This window comes from Eumetopias jubatus, unplaced genomic scaffold (assembly GCF_037043125.1).
Source record: "Eumetopias jubatus isolate StellerSeaLion01/CBP00866 unplaced genomic scaffold, mEumJub1_p1.0 scaffold_9, whole genome shotgun sequence".
NCBI classification, from domain to species: domain Eukaryota; kingdom Metazoa; phylum Chordata; class Mammalia; order Carnivora; family Otariidae; genus Eumetopias; species Eumetopias jubatus.
Window position 1 is genome coordinate 18706112 of NW_028274815.1, and position 20890 is coordinate 18727001.

The 20890-nt window shown below is 41.0% G+C and overlaps 1 non-coding gene across 1 annotated transcript; it reads right to left on the reverse strand.

Annotated features, from left to right (window-relative positions):
• Positions 1-14431: 14431 nt before the first annotated feature.
• Positions 14432-14536, reverse strand: LOC148163500 (U6 spliceosomal RNA). Its single transcript, XR_015769056.1, has one exon. It is a non-coding gene; the product is annotated as a U6 spliceosomal RNA (small nuclear RNA).
• Positions 14537-20890: the final 6354 nt, after the last annotated feature.

Sequence of the window (20890 nt, forward strand, 5' to 3'; positions counted from 1 at the left end):
CCAGAAATGGACCCTCAACTCTGTGGTCAACTCATCTTCAACAAAGCAGGAAAGAATGTCCAATGGAAAAAAAGACAGTCTCTTCAACAAATGGTGTTGGGAAAATTGGACAGCCACATGCAGAAGAATGAAACTGGACCATTTCCTTACACCACACACAAAAATAGACTCAAAATGGTTGAAAGACCTAAATGTGAGACAGGAGTCCATCAACATCCTAAAGGAGAACACAGGCAGCAACCTTTTCGACCTCAGCCGCAGCAACTTCTTCCTAGAAACATCGCCAAAGGCAAGGGAAGCAAGGGCAAAAATGAACTGTTGGGACCTCATCAAGATAAAAAGCTTTTGCACAGCAAAAGAAACAGTCCACAAAACAAAAGACAACCGACAGAATGGGAGAATATATTTGCAAATGACATATCAGATAAAGGGCTAGTATCCAAAATCTATAAAGAACTTATCAAACTCAACACCCAAAGAACAAATAATCCAATCAAGAAATGGGCAGAAGACATGAACAGACATTTTTCCAAAGAAGACATCCAAATGGCCAACAGACACATGAAAAAGTGCTCAACATCGCCCGGCATCAGGGAAATGCAAATCAAAACCTCAATGAGATACCACCTCACACCAGTCAGAATGGCTAAAATTAACAAGTCAGGAAACGATAGATGTTGGTGGGGATGCGGAGAAAGGGGAACCCTCCTACACTGTTAGTGGGAAAGCAAGCTGGTGCAGCCACTCTGGAAAACAGTATTCCTCAGGTTCCTCAAACAGTTGAAAATAGAGCTACCCTATGACCCAGCAATTGCACTACTGGGTATTTACCCCAAAGATACAAATGTAGTGATCCAAAGGGGTATGTGCAGCCTGATGTTACAGCAGCAATGTCCACAATAACCAAACTATGGAAAGAGCCAAGATGTCCATCGACAGATGAATGGATAAAGAAGATGTGGTGTATATATATATATATATACATATACACACACACACACACACACACACACACACACACACACACACACACACACACTGGAATATTATGCAGCCATCAAAAGGAATGAAATCTTGTCATTTGAAAGACAGGGATGGAACAGGAGGGTATTATGTTGAATGAAATAAGTCAATCAGAGAAAGACATGTATCATATGATCTCATTGATAAGAGGAATTCTTAATCTCAGGAAACAAACAGGGTTGCTGGAGTGGGGGTCGGGTGGGAGGGACGGGGTGGCTGGGTGATTGACATAAGGGAGGGTATGTGCTATGGTGAGTGCTGTGAATTGTGTAAGACTGTTGAATCACAGACCTGTACCTCTGAAACAAATAATACATTATATGTTTAAAAAAAAGAAGAAGAAGATAGTAGGAGGGGAAAAATGAAGGAGGGGAAATCGGAGGGGGAGATGAACCATGAGAGACTATGGACTCAGAAACAAACTGAGGGTTCTAGAGAGGAGGGGGTGCGGGATGGGTTAGCCTGATGATGGGTATTAAAGAGGGCACATACTGAATGGAGCACTGGGTGTTATACGCAAACAATGAATCATGGAACACTACATCAAAAACTAATGATGTAATGTATGGTGATTAACATAACATAATAAAATTAAAAAAAAAAAAAAGAGTCACTTCTTCCTTACACCCTCCCAAGAACGCTGTCCCTTAGAGAACACTGATATCAACACTAGGAATGTAAGAACTTGGAATGCCTCAAGTCAACTCTGTCTGCACCCTCCCAACCAGGCCCTGAACTGAATGACCCTAGAAATGATGTAAAAGGAACCTGCATGTCCTTGTAGCGACTAGTACATTCTAAAAGGTGAGATGGTGATTCCCAGATTCTGCTCATTAGTTCTCCTGTGATCAGCATAAAATTAAGGAATGAGAAGTTGGAACATAAGACAGTCTGTGCATTGTGAGAAAGCTCCCTCCAATTTTCTAAGTTTCGTTGAGAAATGTGTGAAGAGGGCAATTGACAACATGACGCCCTCCTACACTGCTTCCTATCTATAGTTGTGCTACTCAAAGTGTGGTCTGTGCACAAGGGCCAGTGTGTAAACCACCTGTCAATGATCTGCAATGAGACAAACACAGACATTAAAAGTGAATGTGTCAATATCTGTGTGGGCAATTTGGCATTGCCACAACATTCAAGGAGGGAATCTACAGACTCATCTTTTTTGAACAGTGTAGAGATGAGTCTGGGTGTTGTCAGACTTGGATGGTAAATTGTCATTACTCACCTGTACTCAGTAATGTGTGGTAGGACATACCTACTCATGGCAGATCGGAAGTCAAAAATGCTATACAGATGATAGGTAGGTAGGTCAATAAATAGGACAAAATGAACAGGTCCTTTGCCACAGACAGTTTGAGAAGCACAAAGCTATCATATTCACTGAACTTATAAATTTCCCATTCACTGGCTTTCCTGATAGGTTGACTGTAAGCTTCATGAGGGCAGGAACTGTGCCTGCCTTCTTCAGTGCTCCACCACCCAAACCAAGTACAATTCCTGGTTTATTGAATGAATGAATGAATGAATCTTTAGGATTCTGCCTCCCTCTCAGTCTTGGCAGCTATGAAATATCAAGAGAAAGCAGCTGTAGTGCATTTGTCAAGTCAAGGCAGAGACCACTCACAAGCTCTCACTCTCCCTACTTACCCAGTCTTCAGTGTCAGAGCAAGGAGACAGAAGACTCCAGAATGCGTCTCCAAATGTATAAGTCACACCTCTAGAGAAATACAATTCCCTCTGTGGAATCCATTTCATCACCACCCTTTCAGGATCACAGCTGAAAATGCAGAGTACCAACTGACACTTCTTATTATAAAGTATTTAGTTTAGAAGTTATCTGTGTCCCATAAACATGCCATGGTTCTTTGTTGGCTTCAGAGAGTAAATGCGGTTAAAGTTTCAGGGCTGCTGACATTACAAAAAAAAAAAAAAAGAGAGAGAGAGAGAGAGAGACCATGGAAGTCATGATCCCCTTCCCCCCAGAGGACAGAGGAGAGACATACCACATTCAGGACATCATAATATTTTGATTTAAAATATATTTTGTTGACAAGTGGTAGAAAGAGAAAGCATTAGGCTAGAATCAATAGTGGCCCCCACCTGCAGTCGTACAGTCCCCTCAGGGGAACTCAGAAGGCAGTGGATACTCCAGTTACCTGTTGCTGCATAGCAACCCCCCCCAAATTAAAATGACATAAAACAACCACCATGTTATTATGCTCACAGATTTTGAGGATCAGGAATTCATACAGGGTATGGTTGTCTCTGCTCCACAACACTTGAGATTTTAGCTAGGGAGATTCAAAGAGCTGAGAAGTTCTTCACTCATTAGTTTGGTACCTGGGTCAAGGTGACTCAAAAGCGGGGCTTAGCTGGGACTGTTGGCCAAAGCAATTATATGGATGTTATGATCTCTCTATAGGGACTGGGCTTCCTTACAGCATGGCAGCCCCAGGGTAACCAATTTCTTAGATGTCTCAGGAATCCAAGATGAAGATTTCCTGAAAACAAGGGGATAGCTCCCCGGCCTCTGAGCACCAAACCTCAGAGGTCACATAACGTCGCTGCGGCTGTACTGCATTGGCCAAAGTGGGCATAGGCACACCCGGATTCAAGGGGACATGTCTAGGTTCCACCTCTTGATGGGATAAGTGTCAAAGTATGAAGAGCCATACTTTAAAACTTCTCCAGTGTAGAAAACTTCTGAGACTTTAGTGATAACAGCCAGGGATGTTGAAGATCCTAACAAAGCATGTGAAGTGTTGCACCTCAAAGAAAGTCTTCCCAGGATGTCAGACTATGTCTACAAACTCCAGATCCTTAGATTTAGAAAGCTAGATAGAAGCCGTTTCACCCAAGAGCACCGTCTCCACCTATCTGTTTTGCAAAAGAGGACATCAAGGTCTGGGGTTGATTGGTTGAAACTACACTCCAAACCCCTTTCTTCTTCCAAGTTAGATAGTCTTAAGCCCTTTTTGAGACAATATACTTTCTCCAAGTAAATCCATGTTAAAATTCCTAGGTATGAGTTCATCAATGGATATTAAAAATGGTAATGAATGTATGATGAGTAACAGGATATTTACATGGCTTCAAGGTAGCTGCCTACACATTATTTACTAATAGAGGGGAAAAAAGTAGCTTTACAATGGAAAAATCTGGTGGCTACCTCTCTTAACGCAGTGATCAAAGCGACAAATGAGCATCACTTGACTCCTGATAGGAGACACCAAGAAGGCACAACCTCACTTCTATGACATTCCTGCCCCAAATACACAAACTAAATCTAATCATGATTGAGGAACACTCTACAAATAATTGGGCTATGTTTTTCAAAACGTGCAAGATCATGAAAGACAGTTTCCTTAAACTCAAGTAATTTTTAAAAGATACATTGATAGACACACACACAGAGGGGAATGATAAACGGATACAATATGAACAGTTGGAAAATTTGAAAAGGGGTTTTGCAGAAGTTCCTGTAATATTCTTGTAACTTTTCTGTAAGTTTTGTATAAACTTGAAATTCTATCCAAATAAAAAGTTACACAATCAGCAACAATAAAATGGGTGTTTGTGGTGTTCTAGGTGGTGTTCTCCCAGCTACTGCCATGAATTCCATTCCTTAGCTTTCCAAGCAATAATGGTTTAAACAAACCACAATGTCCTCAGCTCTGCCCTCAAATACTCACACAGTAGCTCTGTTTGGTCATCAGGAAGTAGGTCTACATTTAGGGGGAAGATATCAACCCAAGTATTTCAGGGCACAAATGGACCCTACACGTAGATCTTTTAGGCCGTATCTTACTTAGGTTACAGGTAAAATTGCTTTAATGAAGAGACTCCAAATACAGAGGCTTAAATAAAACAGAAATGCATTTCTCTCTCATCCAACAGTCCAGAGAGGTTGGGCAGCTGTGCCATCTTCAGTTTGAAGCTTCCATTTCTGTCCAAAGGAGCAGCTTCGATTGCCATTTCCCAACCAGAGGGGAGAGGAAAAGAAAGAGTGAAAGTTACATAGCTTCATTATACTCAGTCTGGAGGTTTGCATACATCACTTCCATTATCACTTTCTTGGCCAAAATTTAATTACATGCCACAGCTAAACTGTAGGGAGGCTGAGTAATCAGCCTCTAACTGGGTGGATGTGGGCCATGTTCCCAGCTAAAACTCAGGGTGGGGGTAATGTTGTATTATTAAGAGAGAAAGAGTAAGAAAGGATAATGGTAGGTAATTAGAGACTCTGCCCAGGGAACAGAGATTGGAGGGCTTCTATAGGACTAGCAGAGCATCTCAGTGATGTTTCCAACAGGGGTATGGATTTCTGGGGGAGGTGGGAAACTCATGGAAGAAATTGGGCTCCCAAAATAGGCATGGTCCTGGTTGGTGCCCATTGGAATAAATTATTTAAGTAGCTATAAGATTTCCAGAGACCCAACGTGTTCTATTCTGGTGACAAAGACAAATCAAAGCTTTCTTTGCCATGGAGAGCCAAGATTGCCATGGTCAAATTGTTTTCATTCTGTCGACAAAATAAAATGTCTTTGCACAGACAAAGCTGTCCTCATTCATGCCTACATTCACACCCACATGCACACTCAGACACGGTAGACAAGGTTGTTCCAGGACATTCTCAGAGTCCTCTTTTAGGGATTCTCTTCATTGATTAGGAGTGCTAGGAATATTTATACTGTCTACTCTCACTTACTTGATATGGTTACTAAATGGTTTCCATAAAAATAACAGGCAAATTACTCAACATTGTTTTTTAAGGGACTATGTCTTGATTTGTCAAATTTATGAGCGGCTAAATTGCTTTATGTACATCTGAAAAAATAACTTATCCCAGAACAGGCCAGCTAACACATCTGTATTCCAGTTGATTAAAACTTTATTTCATTTTTGAGGGTTTTTCCTCAACACAGCATTCCAGAAAGTGACTTTTTCTTCCCTCCCTTTCTCTCACATCTCTGTAGGATGCAGGCATGTCCACAGGCAGACTTCAGTGGGCTCTGCCTTTTCTGTCCAGCTTCACTCTTCCCTAGGAAGGCTGAGAGGAAGCCCATGAGAGTATAGGGGGGGTACCGCCTGCTTTATTAGAATCACCCATTGGCCATATTAACCTGAAGATGTGTGGACCACCAAGGCATATTAGGCATAGAACCAAAGGCATGGACACTTAGGCACCAGGAAACCAAAGACCCTGAAGCCTCCAAAATGCCACAAAGAGGCTTTGAAAGTCACCGTGGTTCCCCATGGACCATCCTCATAACCCTTCTTGCACCCCAGATCTGGAGAAACTGAGCCCTCCTCCCTGCTGGTCTCTTGTCCCAACACCTAGCTAGGACCACCCGGCTCTCTGTACCAACCTCTTCAGCCAGTCCTTCTGCATATATCCGCTCAGAGCCCCAGACCAAGGACGCTCGGAAAGGCTGCCAATCCTGGCTCGTGCCACAGACTTCTCCATGTCAAGAGCAGCAGAATTCCTAAGTTTAACGCCAGCTCCACTGCGTTAGCATACCCACCCACTCCGCTTTCCAATGCCCTATCCCCAGCCAGGGGCTGCCAGGGGAGCAAACACCCACATCTAGCACAGGGCAGTCCGACGAGGAGGCAGTAACATCACTTAATGGGTACAGGTGTGGTGTTGGACTACGACAGCCTGGGTTTGCGTCCGGGCTCTGCCACTTTCTAATTCTGTGACCTAGGCAAGGGACACCTCTCTGCCACAGCTGCCTTCTTATTAAAATTGGATTGGGGTGCCTGGGTGGCTCAGTTGGTTGAGCGACTGCCTTCGGCTCAGGTCATGGCCCCGGGGTCCTGGGATCGAGCCCCACAACGGGCTCCCCCTGCTCTATGGGGAGCCTGCTTCTCCCTCTCCCTCTGCTGCTCCCCCTGCTTGTGCATGCACTCTCTCTCTAATAAATAAATAAAATCTTAAAAATAAAATAAAATCAGATTGATAATAATACCTACTTCACAAAGTAGTGCAAATTTAAACTATTTAATATATGCAAATCACTTAGAGCCATGCCTGACACAATTATGGCTCAATAAGAATTAGCTATCATCCTCATTATTGTTACTATTATTATGGAATCGGACAACTAGAAGATTATTAGTGACCTTGTCCAAAGCAACTTCAATGAACCAATGGGGATGTACAGGCCAAAGTGATGTGGACAGATGAGTGAATGGTCATTGGGAAAGTAGAAATGTGGAATTTGGTCAAGAGGAGGAGAACAGATAAGAGATAACAAAGGAAGGACCAAAAAGAAATCAATTCATTCTTTCGCCACAAAACACTTTGACAGAAAAATTATTATAAAGCTTTCGTAATTCTGATGAATTTGTATAAAGTTAAGTCAATCTCGTAAGAGCAATAAAAATATTAATCATAACTTAAGCAAAGTACTTCAAAACTTACAAAATAGTTTATGTATATCCCACTTTATTCTTAAGTCTGAGGATACAGGGGAGGCTCCTTGGCCCAATTTCATAAAAGGGAATCAAGTCTTAGGTGAAATGCCTTATAAAAGCCACACATCTGTCCTGGGTAACCCTCTCTTTCATCTCTAAATCCTTAATATTTCAGAAATGCTTATGTGTGTCACCTCAATATTCATGAACCTCAGAGAATTTCTGTTAATGAGAGCAGGTCTGTTTTCTTAGTTTGCAATTAAGGAGCCACCACAATTTGCCAAGAGTCCGCTTGCCCAAGCTTCTTACTCAGGATGGGTCCCATAACAGAATCTCCCCCGTTATTCCTTCTTGCCGACCAGGGGTCACGTGAGCAAGTATATTTACTCACAGTCTGGACCCCGTAGAAACCCACCAACCTCCTCTTCTGTTTGCTTTGTTCTTTTTCCACTGGGCCCCCCAGACACCTGAGCTGAGGGTGAAAGCCCCTCCTTTGCATGCCAAAACAGTGACCACCTGGGCACTCATTTGTGACCTCATCACCATTCTCCATTCATGTCTGTCTGCACGGGGATCTTATCTCTGTGTTGGACTCTGAACTGGGGAACGTTCCCGCCTCCTCACATCCTCTAACTTCCTGTAGCAACAAGCCTCACACCTGTTGCTGGATGTCTTGCTCCCTGTTCTGCATCCTCAGGTGATTTGTACAAAGCCCTAGCGACTTAGCAGTGCATGTTCCCTTCAGCATTTCTCCTCCTTGCAACTCCCTGGGGTCTCTTTGTCTAAATGTAAGAGGTTCTGTGCTGATAGACTACTCTGGCCAAGATAAACTTGGCAGTGACTGGTGTTTACAAGGTCACTCCAGGGACCCGTCCAGCCAAGCAAGCTGGGGCAGGGGACACTGGCTGCCCTGAGAGGCCCTGCCACCAACAAGGTGGGGGCCTGACACTTGCTCACTCAGGGCTTTGGCTTATCAAGCATGATACATTGCAGAGCGCTTCATGCTCCTTGCTCTTTGGCCATCCATGACAGAACTGCTGTTTAAAAGCTCTCCTTGGATATTTGAAGGATTTTAACCATTTTGTTGTAAGGAGGTTTGGCCCTTTGTTTTACATTCCTCTAGACACAAGCAGCAGCTTCAGAACTACAGTTAAATAACAGTGGGGAGTAGGAAGGGGCTGTAATATTCGGAGCTTACGTTAAAGAAATCCTCTACATGTAATTTCCTTTATTAGGAAAATGGAGGATGTCACAGAAGTGGGAGGGTGGGTGCATTAGATGCCTGTTGTTGCTGTAACCAATTATGACAAACTTAAAAACCACCAGCCTATTATCTTATAGTTCTGGAGGTCAGAAGTCTGAGGCATGTCTCACAAGGCTAAACTGATGCTGCAGGCAGGGCTGCATTCCTTTATGAAGGCCCTGGGGGAGAACCTGGCCTTTGCCAGCCTCTAGAGGGTACTCACAGTCCTTGACTCATGGCCCCTTCATCGTACACTGAGTTCTTCCGACAGTGCATTACTCTGAGCTTCTCTACAGGCACATCTTCTAACCCACTCTCTGCCACTTTCAAGAACATTTCTGATTCCATGATTCCATGGGGCCTATCAGGATCATTCTCTATTTTAAGGTAAGGTGATTAGCAACATTAATCCCATCTGCCACCTTAAGTTCCCTTTGCCATGTCATATACTATACTCAAAGGCTCTAAGGATTTGGATATGGACATCTTTAGGGAAGGGAGAGAAGGATTCTAACACAAGGTATAATTGGAGATATGCTGGGCTCACAGTTTAGCAATCTTGGCATTGAACCTGAAATTGGGAAGACAATTTTAGGGTAGTCGGAACCATTCCCACCTCCTCCCAGACCCCCACACCCAAAATGGATCTGCTGAGGTTCTAGCCACATAGGCTAATCAAGACTCAGGTCCCAGGGAGGCAAGCTAGAGAGCAATGTCCTCTATGATGTGGAAAGAGCTCTGATGACTAATCGTTATAGGATTTGTGGAAGTGCAAGCTCTTTAAACCACTCTGCCTTAAACAACCACTTGCTTAATGAATCCTCTCCATGTCTTGGGCAAATCGTATTGATGGATGGCACAGCACACTGAAGGCTCTCCGCTAGTTGGCTAATTTCTGGTATCTGCTAACACTGTCAGTTCCACTATTCAAGTTGGATGCTCAGTCATGTCAGTTGTGACTGTACCCCCACCCATTTACACCAGTTGTGTATGCTCTCGTAATAATATCATTTAACTAAACGTCACATCAGCCAAGGACAGCAGAACATGAACAAAGAGCTGTTTTTATGTATACCAAGTGGAATTCCTTACAAAGACTTGATGAGTGACTTCCACAACAACAACAAAAAAAAGAGGCAGGCGAATTAGTTGGTAAAACAACTATAGAAGATAGGAAATAAAAATCATAAAAATTTTGAGGATTTTGCCAAAAAAGCAGAAGTGGAGCCAAGAGTGGGAAACCAGAGACAGTGAGGAAATAGGCAGAGCTAGAGCACAGTGGAAACAAAGGGGGAAAGTCCCTGATGATCTAAACAAGCAGTGTGAGGGGCCCTGGTCTTGATCTTCTTGGCTGCAGAATGGGTGCATTAGGTCTGCCTGATGGGAAAGCCTTATTATGTAAGCACCTGAAGAGTCATTTGAGGAAGGCTTGAAAAGTGCTGTACAGATAAGAGGATTATTTCTAAAAGGCAAAGAAAGGTGAGCGGCACAGCTCCTTCTCTGTCACAGCACTTGCTATTCCTTCAAATCCTCTCTGCCTTCCTGCCTGGAAGTAGCAGGAGTTATTGGAAACCCCACTCTGTCTGCAAAGCCTGTGTGTGATCCCAGGCTGACAGATGGGGCCATCAAAATAAGGCTTCTCTGAGAAACTACTTCCAGAAAATCCCAGCTCTTTGCTGGTAACCTTACCCTTTTGAAGACAGTTATTAATTTTGGGAATATCAAAGAGCATCTGGTGGCACATCTCCTGACCTCATCCTCCTTCTTGCTCATGAGCATGTCCAAAGAAGAAAATAAATATGTTCTTTAGTCATAGCCTTAAAGCCTTTGTGGGCCTTGTGCCCATACACACAACAAAGTCAGATGCAAATGAATGCAAGACAGTGGAGGAAGGCGAATCTGGAGTCTTGGTGACACATTTTCACTGCCTTTCCTTTCTCTGTGGGTCTTCTCTCAGTCAGATTGCAGGCTGCTGTCTGTGAGCCTGGGGTCCATGGATGCTCTGGAAGGAAGAGTGGGGTCACTGGATGAGCCAGAATCCTGGTATATACGTGGAGATGCCAAGAAAAGTGTATAGAATCCATAAAGCGTCTACAGAATCCAAAACATATAGCATCTAGCCCTTTACCAGCCCCAGTCCTAAAGGAGCAAGGCAAATGTAATTGCATGGAGATGGGTCAACACATAGATATTTTAATACAACTCCAAAGCTAGAAAATAAAACAATAGACTTAAAACTAAAACATGATGACTGAAGATGGAATGGAGAAGGAAACAGAGGGAATGCCCTCACGCCCCATATACTAAGCAAATCAACACATGACATTTGAAGTTAGTAAATCATATCTAGATTACCACTGGGAGAATCAGAAATTGAAGTACTGAAAAGAAGATGTGGGATGGGAAAAAAGCGTGTACTGACTGAATTTGCACGGAAGTAGTGATCGGCCCAGAAAGATGTATATTAAACTCTTACAAATGTGTTCATGTAGAGAAGGATGTGGAAAGTGGCTGAGAAGAGAGTGCTTTACTTCTCGCTTTGCCTGACCTCTGTACTACACCCAGTGAGCATGTGTTCTCACTGAAATTAAAAATTTGAAAATTAGAAATAAGTGATTATAAACTTAAAAAGCAAAATATTATGAAACTATTGAAAATATCATTGCTGTGGAAGACTAATGACTTGGAAGATGTTCATAATATGTGACCAAATATGTTTTTTTAGCTTTTATTTATTTATTTATCTATCTATCTATTCATTTGGAGAGGGAGTGGGGGGGCAGGAGATAGAGAACCCCAAGCAGACTCCACACTGAGCACAGAGCCTGACACAAGGCTCAATCCCACAACCCGGAGATCATGACCTGAGCCGAAATCGAGTTGGCCACTCAACCGACTGAGCCACCCAGGTGCTCTGTGGCCAAACTTTTAAGAAGAGCCTTAGGGAGCAGAGGCTGCTGGGAAGATGGCAGAGTAGGATGTCCCTGGGCTCACCTCTTGCCACGTGGCCGCCTAGAGAGCACCCACGTCGGCATAAATAACCCAGAAAGCAGCCCGAAAACTGGCAGAACAGACTCTCCACAGCCCGGCATAGGCAAGAGGCCACAGCGAAGCAGATCCACCCCCTCCAATCGCTCTCGGCAAGATCCCATCAAAGCATTGCCACAAGCCTGGCAGTGTGCATGCAGCCCAGACAAGGGTCAGCACCACTCCAAAGTGAGTCCTGCCCCAGGGAGAGGGGAAGATAACCACACACCAGTCTGACTGTGACCCCAGCAGTGGGCTGGGGGCAGGCAGTGGGTCTGACTGCAGGCCCCACCCACCAACAAAAGCTTCTCAGGGGACTACACAGGGACAGTGCCTGCAGTTTGGTGCTACTGTATCTCTGGCAAATGCCTGGTCTGACTCAACTCAAGCCCAAGGCATTTCAGAGCAGCCCACTAACACCACAGGCACCAGACCCTGCCCACAACAGGCAGAGAGCCATCGCAGACAACAGGACTGAAGGCAAACACACCCTAGCCACAACAGTAGGACACCCCTGGAGCAACACACATAGGAGACACCCCCCATAGCACCACGTTCTGGGGAACAGACATTGCACTGCAGGACCTCTTCTTCATAAAGCCACTACTTTCAAGTGCAGAAGACGTAGCTGACTTTCCTAACACAAAAACAGACAATGCAAGAGACAGAATGAGGAGACAGAGGAATATGTCCCAAATCAAAAAGCAGGACAAAATCAGAGCAGGAGACCTAAGCGAAACGGAGGTAAGTAATATGTCTGGTAGCAAATTTAAAGTAACACTCATAAAGATACTCGCTAAAATTGAGGAAGGAGTGCAGGACCTCCATGAGACCCTCCACCAAGAGATAGAAGACATAAAAAAGAACCAGTTAGAGCTATTGGACTCACTAAATGGAAATAAAAATAGACCATCTGGAATAAATAGCAAGCAAGAGGAAGTAGAAGAAAGGATCAGCCACCTGGAGGACAGAGTCATGGAAAGCAATCAAGCCAAGCAGATGAGAGGGAGAAAAAATACGCAAAATGAAAATAGACCCAGGGAACTCAGCAACACTATCAGGCCTAACAGTCGCGTCATAGGGATCCCAGAAGGAGAAGAGCGAGAAAAGGGGGCAGAAGATTTGTCTGAGGAAATAATAGCTGAAAACTTCCTCAATCTAGGGAAGGAAAGAGAAATCCAGATCCAGGAGGCACAGAAAGCCCCCAACACAACCAACCCAAAGAGGTCTGCACCAAGACACAAAGTAAATAAGATGGCCAAAAGTAGTGATAAAGAGAGAATTTTAAAAACAGCAAGAGAAAGGAAAGCAGGTACATACAAGGGAAACAACATACAGCTATCAGTGGATTTTTCAGCAGAAACTCTGCAGGCCAGAAGAAAGTGGCATGATAAATTCCAACTGCTCAAAGGAAAAAATCTGCAGCCAAGAATACTCTATCCAGCAAGGCTTTCATTTAGAATAGAGGGAGAGATCGAGTTTCCCAGGAAAACAAAAATTAAAAGCAAAACCAGCCACGTCCCTGTCACACAAGATGCCATCAGCCTGTGGGTCCCAAATTCACAGTCCAGCCGCCCTCCTGCCCGAGTCAGCATGCACGGCCTGCCACCTGCTCAATACCAAGTCAACACACCTTCACCTCAGATTGCAAAGGGCTCAAATTCACACTCTTCCCCTCAAATTCCAGCCCCTGTGCTCAAGTTTGTGCACAAAAGTGGGCATAATTATAACAGCAGAATGAAGCAACCCAAACATCTAACTACTTCTGTGGAATATGGAATGGATAAAAGGAGTGTGCTAGGCTGAGAACATCTCTGACAAGCACATCAAAGAACAATACATACAGCATGATTCTGGTTAGTTAAAAAAACAAACAAACAAACAAACCCTGGGAAGAATAAAACAAGATGAAACCAGAGAGGAGGACAAACCATAAGAGACTTCTTAAACATAGGAAAGAAACTGAGGTCTCCTGGAGGGGAGGTGGGGGAGGGGGTAACTGGGTGGTGGGCATGAAGGAGGGCACATGATGGAATGAGCACTGGGTGTTGTATGCAACTGATGAAGCACTGAACTCTACCTCTGAAACTAATAATACACTATATTGTTAATTAACTGAACTTAAAATAAAAAAGGAACCCCCCCAAAAAAGAAGAGTCTTAGGTTCTGTTCACACATGGACAAAATAAATCTGATCACATTCAAACAAACTGTTTGATTCATGGCCTAAAATATGTTTTAAATTACTTGTTTTATCAGTTATAAAATTTCTTAAAAACTTGCTGGATATAACCAAGTTAAAATAAAAGTACAAAAATTATAGTAAAATACCCACATTGATGAGGTGCCTGGGTGGCTCAGTCAGTTAAGTGTCAGACTCTTGATTTTGGTTCAGGTCATGATCTCAGGATCATAAGATGGAGCCCCTTGTTGGGCTCCATGTGTGAATCCTGCTTAAGGTTCTCTTTCTCTCCCTCTCTCTCTCTCTGCCCTTCTCTGCCCTGCTCACGTGCTCTCTCTCTCTAAAAACAAATAAATCCACATTGTTGATCCCTTAATGATAACATCCTACTATACAGCCTTTCAGATATTTTTCTATGAATTTATAAATTTTCACTCTATACATACATATGATTCAATTATATAATGGAATCACATACATACATATGATTCCATTAAACAAAATGGGATAATATAATTCTTACTGTTCTACAAAAATAATAGTAATGCTTCAAAACTATTTGTGTCATTCTTGCACAAGGATCTTGATAGTTTTTTCTGTACCCTTCTAAGATTATAACATGAACTGCCATATAGTGAGGATAATGTTTAAAATATTATCAAAATTATAAAAACTTTTGAATTTAAAATGAGTTCAAAGACAATTAGCTTAAAAAGCCCAAAAGGCTTTATTGAATTAACCATAAGTTTAAAAAATGAAATTCATTTTAAAGCATTGATTTTTTTTCCAAAAGAGTAAGACATTTAAATTGTTTTTTAATTCAGTGTTTCAACTCAAGAAATAGAAATTAACACAATTTAGCTTTTCTATACTGTTTGCAAATAGGTCTTAATATTCATGTGGCCTAAACACCACAAATGCCAACTCCTGGTAGTTTCCTGTGCCCCAGAAAGCTGAATTCAGCAGTTAGCAGGCTTGCCTTGGATAGCATTGCTTGGGAGATTGGTGGTAGCGGAGGAGTGCTATTCTCAAGGAGTGCTTGAGTAACCTAAAACACCATTGAAAGTGATGGTTCTCTGCATACATCCCTTTAAAAGGAAAGGATGGCACTGAAGTTTTAGGCTAACCTTTGTTCTAAGGAAATCTAGTCTTGGAAAATTTTCAATCACCAGCTCTAATTATTGCCACCCCCTAGAAGGCTACCACCTGGCTTCAATATCTGCTATCTTCCTCTGTATGCTTCCTCTTGATGCTAAGACCTTGCCTCCATTAAAAACTGAGTCCGGTGGCCCCTCTGGGACATTGACACATTATGACCTTATGTGAGAAGAGGAAGGGCTATGCCCCTAAACAAAGCAACAGAGTGGGAACCCAGGCTTCTGATTGGGTAAGGTGACATATCTAGAGACATATCTAGAAAGATATTACTACAACTGATGACACAGAAATTACTGCCTGTCCTCTCTTCTAGGATTATTATGGTTTCAAGTCTCACATTTAGGTCCTTAATCCATTTTGAGTTTATTTTTGCATGTTGTGTAAGTGGTTCAGTTTCATTCTTCTGCATGTGGCTGTCCAGTTTTCCCAACACCATTTGTTGAAGAGACTGTCTTTTTCCCACTGGATATTCTTTCCTCTTTTGTTAAGGATTAATTGGCCATATAATTGTGGGTTTATTTCTGGACTTTCTGTTCTGATCTATTGATCTATGTGTCTATTTTTGTTCCAGTACCATACTGTTTTAATCACCACAGCTTTGTAATATAACTTGAAGCCTGAAATTATATCTCCAGTTTTGCTTTTCTTTTTCAAGATTGGTTTGGCTACTCGGGGTCTTTTGTGGTTCCATATAAATTTTAGGATTGTTTGTTCTAGTTCTGTAAAAAAAAAAAATACTGTTGGTATTTCAATAGGGATTGCTTAATTAAATCTGTAGATTGCTTTGGGTAGTATAGACATTTTAAACAATAGTTGTTCTTCCAATATGAGTGTGGAATGTCCTTCCATTTCTTTGTGTCATCTTCAATCTCTTTCATCAGTTCATCAGAGTTTTCAGAGTACAGGTCTTTTACTTCTTTGGTTAACTTTATTCTTAAGTATTTTATTATCTTTCATGCAGTTGTAAATGGGATTGTTTTCTTAACTTCTCTTTCTGCTGATTCATTATTAGTGTCTAGAAATGCAACAGATTTCTGTATATTGTATTATATCCTGCAACCTTACTGAATTCATTTATCAGTTCCAGTAGTTTTTTTGGTGGAGTCTCTGGGGTTTTCTTTTCTTTTTTTAAAGATTTATTTGAGAGAAAGAGAGAGTGTGATGTGGGGGCAGAGGGACAGAGGGGGAGAGAGAGAGAGAGAATCTCAAGCAGACTCCCCACTGAGCACAGAGCCTGCTGCAAGGCTCCATCTCACAACCCTGAAATCATGACCAGAGCCAAAATCAAGAGTCAGATGCTTAAATGACTGAGCCACCAGGGCACCCCTCTTGGCTTTTCTATATATAGTATCATGTCGTCTGCAAATAGTGAAAGTTTTACTTCTTCTTTACCATATTTTGTAATTTATTTTATGAGATTGGTATTAACCTGATACCAAAATAGATGAAGATAGTATAAGAAAACTGAAGACCTTCATGAATATAGAAGCAGAATTCCTTAACAAAATATTAGCATATCAAATATGGAAATATATAAAAAAGAATAATATATCATGACAAAGTGGGCTTATTCAAGTATTAGAAGATGGGCATAAAATTTCAAAACCAATCAATATAGCTTACCATATTAAAAAAAACAGTGGAGAAAAAAACCACATGATCCTATCAATAGATGTAGCAAAATAATTTGACAAAATTTAACATCTATTCTCTTCTTTAACTTGGTAAAGAGTATCTATGAAAAATCTATAGCTAACATAATATTTAATGGTAAAAACTAAACTATTTCCCATTAGAGACAAAAACAAGGCACGGATGTTTTCTCTCACTACAACTATTCAGCATTGTACTTAAAAGTCTAAGCTAATCCAATAAGGATAGAAAAAGAAAAAAGGCACACAGATTGAAAGAGAAAGAATAAAAATGTTTTTATTCAACGATGCCACAATTTTATATGAAGAAAATTCTCATACATCTAGAGAAAAACTTTTAGAACTAATAATGAGTTGAATAGCACTTCAGGAAACAAGATACAAAAATCAACTGTATACTAAGAAAAATATTAAAAATTGAATTTAAAAAATACCATTTAGAATAGCATCCAAAATTAAATACTTAGGAATAAATCTAACAAAATATGTGCAAGTTTTGTTAATTTAATTCTGTAAAACTTTGCTGAGAAAAATTAAAGACTAAAATAAATGGATAGATATTACATGTTCATGGACTGAAAAGACTCAACTTGTTAATTCTCCCTAATTGACCTATAGGTTCAACTCATTCCCTATCAAATTCTCAGTGAAGCCTGAAGCCTTGATTCCAAAATGTATACAGAGACACAAAAAAATATAGAATACCTAAAACAGTTTTGAAAAGAAAAAAAATGGAAGAATTACAGAACTTGATTTCAAAATCCATAAAGTCCAAGTAAGACACAAGGATAAACAAATAGATCAATGGGAAAGTATTCTGAGTCTGAAAATAGACCTATACGCATACGATCAATTGATTTTCAGGGGCCAAGGTAATTCAGTGGGGAAAAGATAGTCTTTTCAACAAAAAGTGCTGGAAAACTGGGTATCTATATAAAATAAAGCCCGACCATTACCTCATACCATACATAAAAATTAACTTGAAATGATTATAGGCTTAAATGTGAGAACTTAAAACTCCAAAAGTTTAGAAGAATGCACGGGGGAAAATCTTTGTGATGTTGAGATAGGCAAAGATTTCTTAGATTGAAGAGAAAAAAACACAAGCCATAAAAGAAAACATTGCTACATTGCACTTCATGTAATCACAGGGATGAGCTACAAAAAATAGGAAGGAACTTTCTGGAATGATAGAAATTTCTATCCTTATTGTGCTTGTGGTTACATTGGTGTACATATTTACCCAAACTCATTGAATTGGACACTTATAATAGTTAAATCTTAATTATGTAAATTAGATCTCAACAAAGTTTAATTTTTAAAAAGGTAATCAGTGGAGGATACAAGAGGTTTGTCAATATGAAAACAAACAGGGCCTGAAATGTATTTTGAATCCGTATTTCATGGTAGAAATACAGAAAAAAATAAGGGCTCTAATCATGTTCAGATGCCTGTATTCATCTCTGAGTAACGTGACTATAGAAGGAAGTTAGCACACATGCACTTGCTGTCCCTTTAAAAGAATGATCTGAAATAGGAATATCAAAGAACATCGATGAAACAAAAGCTTGAGCATCTTTTACCTAATCAACACAGACTTTCTGGAAGCAACAAAGAACTTGAAGAAAGATGCGTCTTATTTCACTGGCACCACCCAACCCCTTCAATAAAAAACAAAAGAAATCAAAATGAGAGGATAAAGACCTGCATTAGAATCACAGCTCCTCTACTTGCCAGCCTTGTGATTTTGGCAAGTTACTTAGCCTTTTCCAGACTTGCTTCTCTCATCTGTTAAACAAGGACCACAAAGTATAACTGACAAATTCTGTGCAAATATTAATGGAATGCCATATGGAAAATGCTAAGCAATGCTTGAAATATACCTGCCGTAAATAGTAGTTAGGAGAAAGAAAAAAAAAAGGTAGCTCTTGTTATGTGACTTATGTTTTATAACAACATGTGTTCCCTAGAATTCCTGGGGTTTCAACAATGCCTTTAAAAGCACCATAACTTCTGCTGTTAGAATATATTCAAATTCTTAAAGAATAAATAATACACAAATGTTTTTTATATTGTGTTATCATTTTCCCTTTGTTTATCATGTGTTTCTTCTGCAGGAAAACTGATGGAAATGCAAAAAGAATATATGGATGATTAATTTCAAGGACCTAGGGAAATCAGAGGGGACAGATCCTGCGGTTTAAATTCAGTCTGGATTTACTTTCTTCTGCAAAGTTTGGAAGGAAATGATGTCACCACTTGGAGTATGAGACAGTAAGAAATTCTTATCTGACCTTGTGGATGATGAGACATGAGTAAATCCGCATCTGTAAGTCTTAAATGAATACAATGGCTGTCCATCCTCGGTGTTGAAATCCTACCCGTCATTCAGGCTTATTTAACAATTTATTTACAGTTTCTAAATTTATTGAAATCTGTTCAACTGTTTTCAGGCAACAAACAGATGGAGTTTGGGATTGGTGAATTCAAATCATCAAGCTCATAAACTGAGAGAGGATGGACTGGGTCTAAGAACAGACTGCATTGTTGAAGATAAAATGAAAGACTAACCTTTACACACCAGCATTTTACTGCTAGGAAGTTCCAAACTGATGAAAACAGTTGGTTGTCCATCTGGAAAAGGTATTTAAAATTAACTTAAATTCAGAGTGCTATTTTAAGGTAGCAATTGCTTTCTATAGATGTCCGTTCCGTTCCAATAAGAATATAACATTGGAATCTGTTAAAAGATAAACTGAGGCATATTCAAAATTTTAAGGGTTTGTTTGAGCAAATATTGATTCGAATTGGGTAGTATCGATCAAAAGTGGTGGGGAGCCACCCTCCCCTGCCCTCACCCCCAGACCAGAGTTCCGGGTGAGACTTTTATAAAGAAAAGACAAAAGCAAAGTAAGGAACTTATTGATTGGCTATTGATTAAGGCCTAGTTTGCTGTTTGTGATTGGTTGTCCACAGGTTTCAGTTTTGTCACCTTGAGGCATTTACAGGCTTAGATTCTGGTTTGCTTCCATAGGATGCCACGGCATTAGAACTATATCGGTCCAACGGCCTCCTGGTTTAATTAATTTAAATCTAAATAATCTCCATGCTGAGATATCTTCTGCAACTCTGAAAGATACCATTGAATCACGTTAAAATTCTGAAAGTTTGAAGGTAGCAATGAATGTCAGTAATTCATAATGACTTCAGACTATGAAAATGCCAGACGTTAGGCTATAAGATGTATATGATTGCATTTAACAACTATTTCTTTTTGCACAATTCAAGGCTTTTAATAAAGTGTTCCAATCAAGAGTAAAATGCCTGACCAAAGCTATTAGCCTTGGCATTAGAAGGCTAAAAGGTAAGGCTATCCCAATTATATCATAGCTGCTAAGATGGCATGGCAACAATTAGCCTGGAAATATGGTTAAATTACTTAAGTGTTATCCTGAATAAACCACGGTTCAGAGGCACCAGGGTCCAGAATTAAAATCACAATGTCATATAGAGGTTTACAGCTGGTTGGTAAGTCCTTTTGGGAGTCTTGTTCCGCCCGCAAAATATGCAAGCTTGTAATCCTGGCCAGACACAAGCCGTTGGAGCAACATCAAAGTAGTATCGTCTCTTCCATGACTACAAGGTACCCCTGTATATCCAGTCACCAGACACTAACTTTAAGATAGGTGAGGCAGGCATGGAGCTCTCCCGAGACATCGCTGGGCTCCTCCACACGTCACAGCCTCCCTTATAATTTGGTGGGGGCCACATGACTGGGTTACGGACAACAGAATAGGAGTGGAAAGTCATGAACCACTTCCTCGCTTGTCTATTAAAAACATCTCCTCATGGAATCCAGCCTTTTCTTTCCCTTACGAGGCAAAGCAAGCAGTCACGGTGTAGCTACTAGACAGGGAGCAGCCTAGGGCTCAGGACTCTCTGATTCTGAGAGTAATGCCACAGACAGGCTGGGTGTCGTGTCAGAGAGACAGGAACACCCTCCTTTCTGTTACTGTTGTTAAGCTGGTGGGATTTCAGGATTTATTTCTTACTGCAGCAAAGCCCACCATATCCTGACCGGTAGGTATAAAGCTAATAAAAAGGACATTTCTGTTTTGACTCTAACACAACAGAAAATCTCTTGGTTCCTTTTATGCCTGATGTGTCCCTGAGAGATTTCGG